Source organism: Pollicipes pollicipes, unplaced genomic scaffold (assembly GCF_011947565.3).
Source record: "Pollicipes pollicipes isolate AB1234 unplaced genomic scaffold, Ppol_2.1 Scaffold_4751;HRSCAF=5608_pilon_pilon_pilon, whole genome shotgun sequence".
In the NCBI taxonomy this organism is placed as follows: Eukaryota; Metazoa; Arthropoda; class Thecostraca; order Pollicipedomorpha; family Pollicipedidae; genus Pollicipes; species Pollicipes pollicipes.
In genome coordinates, this window is record NW_023596549.1 from 96,957 (window position 1) to 107,723 (window position 10,767).

The 10,767-nt window shown below is 51.1% G+C and overlaps 1 pseudogene; it reads right to left on the reverse strand.

Moving 5' to 3' along the window:
* Positions 1-1,558: 1,558 nt before the first annotated feature.
* LOC119099632 (brahma-associated protein of 60 kDa-like) lies at positions 1,559-10,121 on the reverse strand (annotated as a pseudogene).
* Positions 10,122-10,767: the final 646 nt, after the last annotated feature.

The following is a 10,767-nucleotide window of genomic DNA, read 5'->3' on the forward strand; positions in this document are numbered from 1 at the left end:
GTGGGACACAAACACGCCAGGACATTGACACAGGTGACAGACAGCACCGACACTTTACGGCGTGCAATGACAGAAAACGCCTTCAAATTTGGGAAAGTATATTCATTGACGAGCCCTCTCTTGCCCTCAACAAATTCTTCTACAACCCTTAAATTATTAGGTGGTGGACGGTGAGCACTCTTGATGTGATTGTGGCAACATGTTTGTCTTTGTAGCGTTCCCACCAGCAGTGTATTTTATACGTATAAAAGTAAAAATAGGATTTTGTTTACTTCATTTGGCCATGCTTTATTTGCGTTCTCCATACCAAATATGTTTTCCAGCAGCACTGCGCAAAATGTCATCCTTTGAAAACCCAAAACCTTACTTCTTGTCTCACTCAGTCTTCTCTGACGCTGCGATAATACCTCGAAACGTAGCAATGTAAAGAGCGACGAATATATGAGCGATTTTGTGCGGATCATCTTTATTATGATTAGCACAGCGGTTGAAGCCTCCGAGTTGCGTACTACATATATATATATATATATATATATATATATATATATATATATATATATATATATACACATATGTGTGTGCGTGTAATTGCATCATACATACGTATATATACAGAACAGAATTAGAGAGTACATATATATAATATATATTATATATATAATATATATAATATATATAAGATCTCTCTCTCTCCTCTCTTCCTCTCCTCCCCTCTCCCTCTCCCCCCCCCCGCTCTCCCCCCCCCCTCCCTTCCCTTCCCTCCCCTGTCCGCTCCCTCCGAAGGGAGATCACTCCCCCTCATCCCTCGAGGAGAGATCCCGTGATCCCTGCAAGCTACCAAATCCCTCTCTAGGACCCGCCGCTCCGCTTAATCCCGAGGATCCTTGGAAAGAAACCTCGCTCCCGTTCATCTGAATAAGTAGGGATCCGGATGGAAGCGCATCTCCAGGGTAGAAATCGATAAGAAGAGAAAAGCCCCGGTCGATCACACTGAGAAAAAAAGGCCCTAGATTCTCGCAGACCGACTCATGCGATCAGAGTCTAGGAGGATCAGGACCTACGCGAATCTGCTCGTCCTCGTCGCCTTAGTGAGAAAGGGACTATCGAAAAGATAGACGGACAGCTCCGATATGGATCTTGGGCTCTCTCTCTCTCTCTCTCTTCTCTTCTCCTGCTCTATCTCTCTCTCTCTCTCTCTCTCCTCTCTCTCTCTCTCTCTCTCTCTCTCTCTCTCTCTCTCTCTCTCTCTCGTTCGGTCTCTTCACCCGATTTTCATCCGCGACCACGTCCCAGGATCATTCCATCTTTTAATGCGTTGGCGCAAGCTGGAAGCGAGAACATTGAAAACGAGGCACTGCGAACCGCACCAATGGAAATAATCTAGGGAGCTTCGTAAGCACCTACATCTCAGAGGGCATCCTCATTATATGACTCAAGTCCCGCCTTGAGGACAAAGTGGTACATGGGCATGTGAACGTACAGTTCATTGATGGAAGGCGAAGTCCGCACTCGTTTATGTTACGTGAAGTCCGTGTTTCATCTGCAATAAACTACGAAATAGTGGCCCGATATAAACTCAAACATTTATTAGACGACGGCCCAAGTGAGGTAAACAGCATAGAGAGATCAGTAATGTGCAAAGGCTAAAATGCCCGCAACCGCGACCACATTCCAAGCCAATGCAACACAAACATGAGCGAGACAGCAATACGGCCCCGGAAGACAGCGCAGCGCTTGACCCGTGCCCACTGGCCGCTAGAAACGCGACATACAGGACGCCACGCACACGTGTGGCGCTCACTGCACTCCTCGGCAGATGGCAATGGCGCCAGCACCTCACCACGGGGTCAGCGCACGACCAGGCGTGCAACTGCTGGACTTCGCGGCCGGGATGCCGAGGGGACGGAGGTGCGCCCGCGACGGACATGAGCCTTTTGCTACCGCGGAACAGAACACATCGGCACTGGCACATCACCACCACATGTCGACAAATGAGTATATACTGTTCGCCGATGTACAGCAAAAGTCATGGAAGGCAAAGGGACGCGCTAAGCACACCGTCAACAGAAGTGTGTGCCTCAATCAACGAATGCGTTTTCGGTGCCGCGACTAAATCTACATTTTTGTCCACCACCATCCGCTTACGGTGGTGAGGGCGAGGGCACACAATGTATGTAAAACTGCCGACAGCACCGCCCTCCAATTTGACGATATCGGCAGGCAGCGACGCCCGCGCAATGCTTGGTTCAACCCTCGCTGACAGAGCGTCCCTGAAAAGCTGTGACTGACGCCTGTGACGATGCCGGTCGTTCTCATCCGTTGCGCACGCCCAGTGCGTGCTCGAGCTCGGCGCGCTTCTGCTGCACCTTGGAGTAGAAGTAGCGGTTGACAGCTTCGCCAGCCCAGCCCTGCTGGTAGAACCCGCTGCGCCGCTCCTCCTCCGGGTTGCCGACCACGTCCGTGATGGTCTGCCAGCGGCGACCAAGCCCGTCACGGGTGGCACGCCAGCCAGGCAGACACGGGGAGCGGGGGGAGATGATGGCCCGGAGACACAAGGAGCGGGGGAGATGATGGCCCGGAGACACGGGGGAGCGCGGGAGATGATGGCCCGGACACGGGGAGCGGGGTTGATGGTGGCCCGGAGACACGGGGAGCGGGGGAAGATGATGGCCAGGAGACACGGGAGAGCGAGGGAGATGATAGCCCGAGACAAGGGGGAGCAGGGGTGATGGTGGCCCGGAGAATCACACTGCTGAGGTTTTGATACTGCGGTGCTGAGTCCAGAGGAGACGTGGGATGGGGTGGTCAGGACGTCAGGGGTTCGAAGACGGGACGGAACTGAGGACCGGGAGGACGCGGACAAGGTCATGCCCGTCGCAGGAGACTTAGGCGACATTAATAAAACGATGACGGTATTAAGGTAAGGGGCGGGGGGGGGGGGGGGAAGTGGTGGTGCTGGGATCCGAGATGCATGCGGAGAGCACGAAAATGAGGTCCAGGATGCAGGGTTATTGAAATGGAGTGCAGTAATCGGTGCTAGATTTCATATGAAAATTACGTTGCTTAATATACATGATGCCATTTTGTGACTCAACAAAAACGACCCTGCTTTCGTGCATTCAGACTGAACCTTTTCTGATTTAGGATAAGTCTGTTCTGAGTCAGAGACCAAACCTTTTATGATTCAAAGGCTGAATCTTTTGTGATCCAGTGTCTGCATCTTTTCTGATTCAGAGACTGTATCTTTTCTGACTCAGAGACTGCATCTTTTCTGATTCAGAGACTGTATCTTTTCTGATTCAGAGACTGTATCTTTTCTGATTCAGAGACTGAGCCTTTACTCTTTTGATTTTCCATAAAAAACAATTATCCTATTATATTATCAGGCATAGACAAGTCATACTTAAGCTTTCTGAACAAGCCCTGGCCCCAGTAACAGGCAGCTAGCAGAGTGACAGCGTCCAGCCAAACGTAGAACGAATGGCTCAATCGCAGCCACGACACAGCACAACTATCCTACCGGACGGGACGCTATTGCGCCGCATCAGTGACGTCACTGGCCGCACATCTCGCCCAACGAAACGGGCCATAAGGTCACGTGACACGCGACCTGACGAGCGTGACGGCCTGGCGCCGCGCCCACCTCCAACACTCGACCTGACGAGCGTGACGCCCGGCGCCGCACCCACCTCCAACACTAGACTTGACGAGCGTGACGGCCTGGCGCCGCACCCACCTCCAACACTAGACTTGACGAGCGTGACGCCCGGCGCCGCACCCACCTCCAACACGCGACCCGACGAGCGTGACGCCCGGCGCCGCACCCACCTCCAACAACGCGACCTGACGAGCGTGGCGGACCCGGCCGCTGCACCCACCTCCAACACTAGACCTGACGAGCGTGACGGCCTGGCGCCGCAACCACCTCCAACACGCGACCTGACGAGCGTGGCGGCCCGGCGCCGCACCACCTCCAAACACGCGACCCGACGGGCGTGACGGCCGGCGCCGCACCCACCTCCAGGTCGCGGCTCTGCGAGACGAGCCACTTATTGATGAACTGCTGCGGGTCGCGCGCGAAGCCCAGCAGAAACTCGCGGTTGACCTTGTACTGGTTGATCATCTCCACCGTCTCGTGCACCTTGTTGTCCAGCGTCTGGATCTCCAGCTGGCTGGCCGTCGAGAGCAGGAAACTGTTCATCTGCAGCCTTCAGCGTGTCGTCCACCTGCACGGTGAAGGTATGCCGGGGCCGTCAGCGGCCGCTGCATGACCCCTCGCAGTGGATGCGCTCGAAAACCCTAAATCATAATTACCTATGCCGTAGAAGGGTTAACGGCGTTGGGCTTCGAGATATAAGTGCCTGAGTTGAATTCCCCGTATAAATAATAACGGTCTTGCTTTCCACCAGGGGTGACGGCGCACCATCAATCACAGTTAACATTGCTATAGTTACATTGTCACATAGCTACATAATTACAGTTACAGTTACACAGTTACTTGGTTCCTGCCCGGCGTCATAGTTACAGTTACAAACATTCTAAAACTGACAGAGTTATGCCGAAGAGCAAAGGGAGCTATGGCAGGGGAGTTTCACGAAGCCAGTTCATACTCTGTCACCACCGAATTCAGCAATGAGTTTAAACATTAAAACAACATTAAAAAGAGTATTAACTACCCAATATGTTCCTGCCCAGCGGCCCCGCCGGGACGCGCAGACAGGCCGGGCTCGGTCGCGCAGGGGACTGGTTAGCAGGCAAAACAATGACCATGGTACTGCTACTGCAGCTTACACCTGCCAATACCCCACTACATTCATCCTGACGCCGCCTCGTGGAATGGAACACGGTCTCACGATCGCTAAACACTGCGTAGCACGCTGCGGTCGCGCCGCCCCGCTCCCTGCCACCCAGTCATAACTGCCACCCCACGACATCAACATTTGGCTGTCGGCGTGTATAAACACCGGAGGCCGGGCGAGGGGCCTGCCGCCAGCGACGGCGGCTCGCACCTTCGGCCTCGATGTCGTAGCAGGACGTCTTCTTCTGCTCGGGCCCGTCCACGGTGATGGTGTGGTTGATGACGATCGGGTCGGGGCGGGTGCAGCAGCGAGTTGAGCCGGTGCGGCACCTCGGCGAACTTCATACGCGAACACTGGAAGATCTGCTCCAGGTAGCGGTCGCAGTTGACGTACTCGCGCTCGCTCTGGTCCTGCGGCGGCGGGAGCGGCGCGTCAGGCCTCACGACACGACCAGGCGACGGGCAGCGGACGGGACCATCGTTCTGCACGACGGCAGGGATGGGGAGAGGCCACCACACACATCCCAAGTAGCTACCAGTCATAATGTCGTCTTATCCGGCCTTCCCCAAACACGCGCCACCTTCCCGACAGCAGACCAGGAGCCACATTTCAACACCCTGCCCAAGATAATGACACCAACCGAAGCACAGCACAATTCCACTGCACGGATGACCCACGAACGCCACGAGCCCGCGGCCTCTCACTGGCACAGCTGCACTTTCCCCCGTGTCTCTTTCGGCCGAACTGTCGGACGGCGCGTTGGACGCCGACACGCTGCCTCGCTCTCACCTGCAGCTTGTTGTGCTTGACGTACTGCCAGAGCGCCTGCGTGATGACGGGCCGCGACTGCGTGTGCACGCCCAGCAGACGCGCCAGCCGCGAGTCCAGCTTGAACTGCGGCGGCTGGTTGTCCAGCAGCAGCAGGATCGTGCAGCGCACGTTACGGTCCCCTGGTCGCTTCACCTTGTCAGGGCAGGGGAGGCGCCGGTCAGCGGTGCACACGGAAGCTCATAGATGGCGCATGGAGCTGACAGGCAGAGGCCAGAGCTCACAAGCAGACAAAGTTTACTGCACAAGCACACAGTAACATTCAACCTCCACTCTGTAGCACTAAGCACCATTACATAGGGTTGCAAGATGACATGAGGAGGTTGTGCGTTTTTCGTTTTATCTGTTCATAACAGTTGGAAGCCCGGCCTCCGGCCAGTCACAACGGATGCTTCTCCACAGTACACAAACATCACAGCCACCAGCGAGGACCCAGCTAAACCCACCTGCAGGGGCCAGTCTGCGACCTGACCCTGATAGTTGGCTGTGAGGTCTCACCTGGAAGCCATCTGTCTCCTGGGTGCTAGCTGTTCTGTGCCACTCCACCAGGTGATTGTCCGGACCGTACAAGTCCTTGTCCAGTTCGATCACCAATGACTTGAAGAATGAAGAGAACTTGCGCTTGCCCTGCAGAATGAACACAAACCGATCTAGCGCGTTCCGACTGATGTTCAAAACGAACGGTTACGGACAAAACACAGTACACAGTGTTGCATACAGTACATACAACAGGTACCACCAGCATACAAAAGGGGGTTGCAGGCACTTGAATTAAACGATTTTTTTCGACGTCCAAAGCAACATATGGCACAAACACCCACACCACTATCACACGACACCCAGCTGCCCACCACTTCTCACCAACAGCATCCACCACCTGTCATATACCCCCACACCACAGCCCCCCCCCCCCCCCCCCCTGGGCAGCCCCCCGCGTCTTAACGCACCTTGGCCGACTGGTCAGGCTTGCCGTCGTCCAGCAGCTTGCCCTCGACGCGCAGCTCCCAGCAGGCGGCGCTGCCGTCCGTCTCGCCCTCGGCTGCCGCCTTCGCAGGGAAGTACGTATTGGAGATGAAGACGCGCAGCTTACGCTTCTGCTTCATCGGCCGCTTCAGCGCCTCCTACGACGGTGGAGCGCGGGCGGTGAGGCGAGCCGACAATTCCATAAACAGAGACACATACAAAGACAGAGAGGAAACCACAGACAGGGGCAGACAGAGACAGAAGGAGAAAAAGACAGAGGAAGACAGAGACAGAAGGAGATGGAGGTAGAGGGAGACAGATACAGAGGGTGACGGACAGAGGGAGACAGATAAAATGAGTGAGTGACTGGGTGAGTGAGTGAGCGAGTGACAGTGAGCGTGAGATACAGAGGGAGAGAGAGATGCAGGAATATGGAGGTGGACGGTGAAAGACGGAGAACAAAACCGGCAAAGCAGGAGGGTGACTACCAGCCAGGGCGAAGGTGTAGAAGTCTAGGATGGATCCACAGCCTTATACCACATTGCTGTGCTAGGTCAGCTCTGTATACACGAAATATGCACACCTGCAGTGGGTGCCATATCCCTCAGAAAAAAGAATTATGACGAAAACATCGCTGGCTGCGATCACTGCCCAGAGCCTTGATTTCACCTGCTCCCTTTGGCGAGAAAATGTGCGCCTCTTCCCATAGCAGTTGCATACACTACAAAAACAATCAAACAATCAGCATATCACAATGATTGATTCCACAAGTGTTCCACCAACCAAAGCAGATGTCTTTTGTAACAGAGCGTGGTGCCATACCCAGAGGCGTATATTGACAACCTATACTCAGCAGCAAACTCCACAACAAAGGTGCACAACATGGCATGTGCACCTGGATATCCAGCCGTTTGCGCATGATGGTGGCGTCCAGCTTGCGCTCGAAGGCTAGGAGGTCCATGTAGGCTTGCGACTCGGGTACCAAGTCCCGCACTTTCCACGGCAGGATCTTGTCTGCCATCCGCTTCCGCTTCTTAACGCTGAAATGACCGGGTCTGAGCACGGTTCGAGCCACGTAATGATCGGCAGAAGGCAATGGACTCAGACAAACAACAACACAATCAAATCACAACACTATCCTGCTTATTTCGGAGCTTACAGATAGATAGGGCTGAGTGCATGCCACTCTGTAGCTTCCTTGACATAATACATGTAATGAGGAAATTCAGAACGAATGTAAAACCTTCCATATCACACACGGATGCAGAAAATTTCAGAACACCGCGAGTTACGACCAAGTTGAGGCACTTAATCAAAAAACCATCACCAGCAAACAACACTAGACCGACAGTGCTAAGGGCAACTGTGTGCCTCGTCAGTCGTCGCTAGGCACGGTGGTCATCAGTTCACATTGGCGGCTTACGTTTTACCCTGCTGAGCGAGCGGTCCCCTCTGATCCGACGGACGTTTGATAGGCTGCGGTCCTGGCTGCGGTCGGACCACAGGGTATCGGTTTTGCACCATGTTTCCACCTGTCAAGGCACTGTGGTTTGGCAATAGTCCACAGCACACATAAAGCACAGCTCACTGACAGTTATGGAGTGGGAGTGGAAGCGGCAGCAGCCACACCTGATTTCTGACTGATCCCAAAGGGAACTAAAGTTAACTAGTTATTCGGCATTATGGGGGGGGGAGGTACTTATGACTTTGTCATCATTGGTGAAAAGGGCAAGTACAATACCTGATCGCTGCATCATATTTTGAGAGCTGCTTGATGGGTAGTGTCCATGCTGCATTCCCTGTAAGAACATAAAAATGCATTAGTATGCAAGACATGCTCGAAACACAACCCAGATATAATATATAGTGAAACATGTTTGCAAGTAACAAATATCAAGCAATTTGCACGACAATCAGAGTGTTACTATCACCAACATTGACCTGGCTTTAGTTCCATAACTTGTACCTACATTGTATGCAGATCCTCCGCTGCCATATGTACGAGCCACAGGGGTCCCTGGAGTTCCAAAGCAAGGCTGCTGAGGAGCAATCTGCGGACGTGGTTGCCCATCTTGTGGTGGGTAGTTGTGTCGTAGTGCCATGACCACACTGTGAGACTGGGTTTCAGTGTTTTGCATTCTGGAACAGTAGTCTTAATGAAAACATAATACAACTACTTCAGAACACAAAATACTCACATGAATAATGAGACAGCATGGCTACATCACTTCCCCTAAGAATAACACCAAAAGTATGTCACCTGACACAGGCTGTAATGACAATGCCATGACATAATGACAGCAGAAAGAGCAGTAACAAACAACATTCAAATAATGCAAATCAAATGCACTTTGCCTTATAAAAAAGGTGCATGTTATACATCTGCATCCAAACTGATTATAGTAGAAGCATACCATCAGACATCTGAAATGGATGGCACAGAAACTGGGGGAGGGGCAGGGCTGGAAGGAGAAAGGTTCTTGTCTACCAGTCTGCAAAAGACCCACCCATTGCACAGGGTGTCTTCAAAACATAAGTGAGCTGAACCTGATGCACAAGGACAAGTGTTCTGAACTTGGAACAGGCCAAGATGTGAATAATATTTGTATTTGCACAATGAAGTTAAGGGGGCATTTTGGCCTAACAGAACATAGATAACATCATAATTCCTTCAAACACTGCCTTTCCATGTGCTGACATTGATGATGACCATGAAAAGCACAAGATGCCAATTGTTATGCAGGTGGTCTGTTGCTATGCTGAACATGTTTGAAAAACATAATGTTTGCAGGCTGCACGCCCACCCTACTTTTGAGAACAATGAGTGAACTAACTTTAACAACCTGACTGAGCAGTTTGTTTCAACTATCTTTGACCTCATTACCGAGAAAGAATGTTGCAAAGTACTTCTGCTGAGATCAGATTTATTCCCACATTGATTCATTCTTACTCTGTTGATTTTATTTATGCAAGAAATCTAGCAATGTGCTCTGAAGTTGAACCAGGCCAAATAGTGATGAGATTTGTAATACTTTTCCATAAAATGCTTCAAAATATTTTTAGAGGGCCCAAATTATCGATGTGATGATCCCCTGAATCATTTTACATTTCAGTAAACACATACTTAGGTACTTTATTATCTCTGTAGGCTAGACTATAACAAGATTTGAAGCACCAGGTCATCAGAGATGGGTCAGGACAGGTGAGGCATCAGACACAGATCTTCTTAACAAAATGAAATCTGATTGCTCCTTTGAGCACACACAATTATTTGAGCCGGCTCAAAAGTGTCAACATTGGCAATACCTAATTAGAGAATACAATTAACCGCGGCACACAATTTATTTCGACATCAGCATGAAAACTCTGTATACAATGCATCAAGAAAATAAAAAAAAACGAAAATAGCACAATACAAAAAACAAAACAACACAATCCACGGATGCCTTCATACCGCAACAAAGAACAAAGTTTCAGGGCAGGACCAAGCCGTTGGACTATACGCCGATGTGCAGCCCACGGCTAACGACGTGCCGGCGTCCCATGACTTGTCCGCCAATTTTGCCGCAAGATGAGAGTTCAAAGGCAGCCAGATTATCTGACCTTGAAAATTGAAGCTACCAGATTCGAGAATCTCTTCAACAGTACTTCACCTACGTAAGCTACAATACATCAGGAAAATAAAAGCAAAAAGTAACACCATACAAAGACTGTTTTCAGTGTTTTGTGTTCTGAAAGAGCTCAGTCTTAATGAATACACAATACAACTACTTAAGAACACAAGCACTTACATAAAATATGAGACAGCATGGCTTCATCATTTCTCCTCAGAATTACACAAAAAGTAATCACCTAACCTGGCAAAGGCTGCAATGGCGATGCTATATGACTAGGATAACGAGGAGGATCATCGGCAGGTAATTTTGAATCCATGTCTGCTATTGTTTCGATAAATGCATCTTGCCGAAATATCAACCCAACTATATCTCCCTCTGGTTTTTCTTCGAGGAATAAGGCTATTCCTGCCGTCTTATCTAAGCCCTTCACCTGCCGAAATTCAGGGATATGGGGATTCAGGGCCCCGTTCGACACGTCGCCAGCACCGTTGTCAGCTGGAATGCGTAACGTCATGCGTGTTGATGATGCGTTTGATGTGTGGGCTGACGGGAAAGTTTTT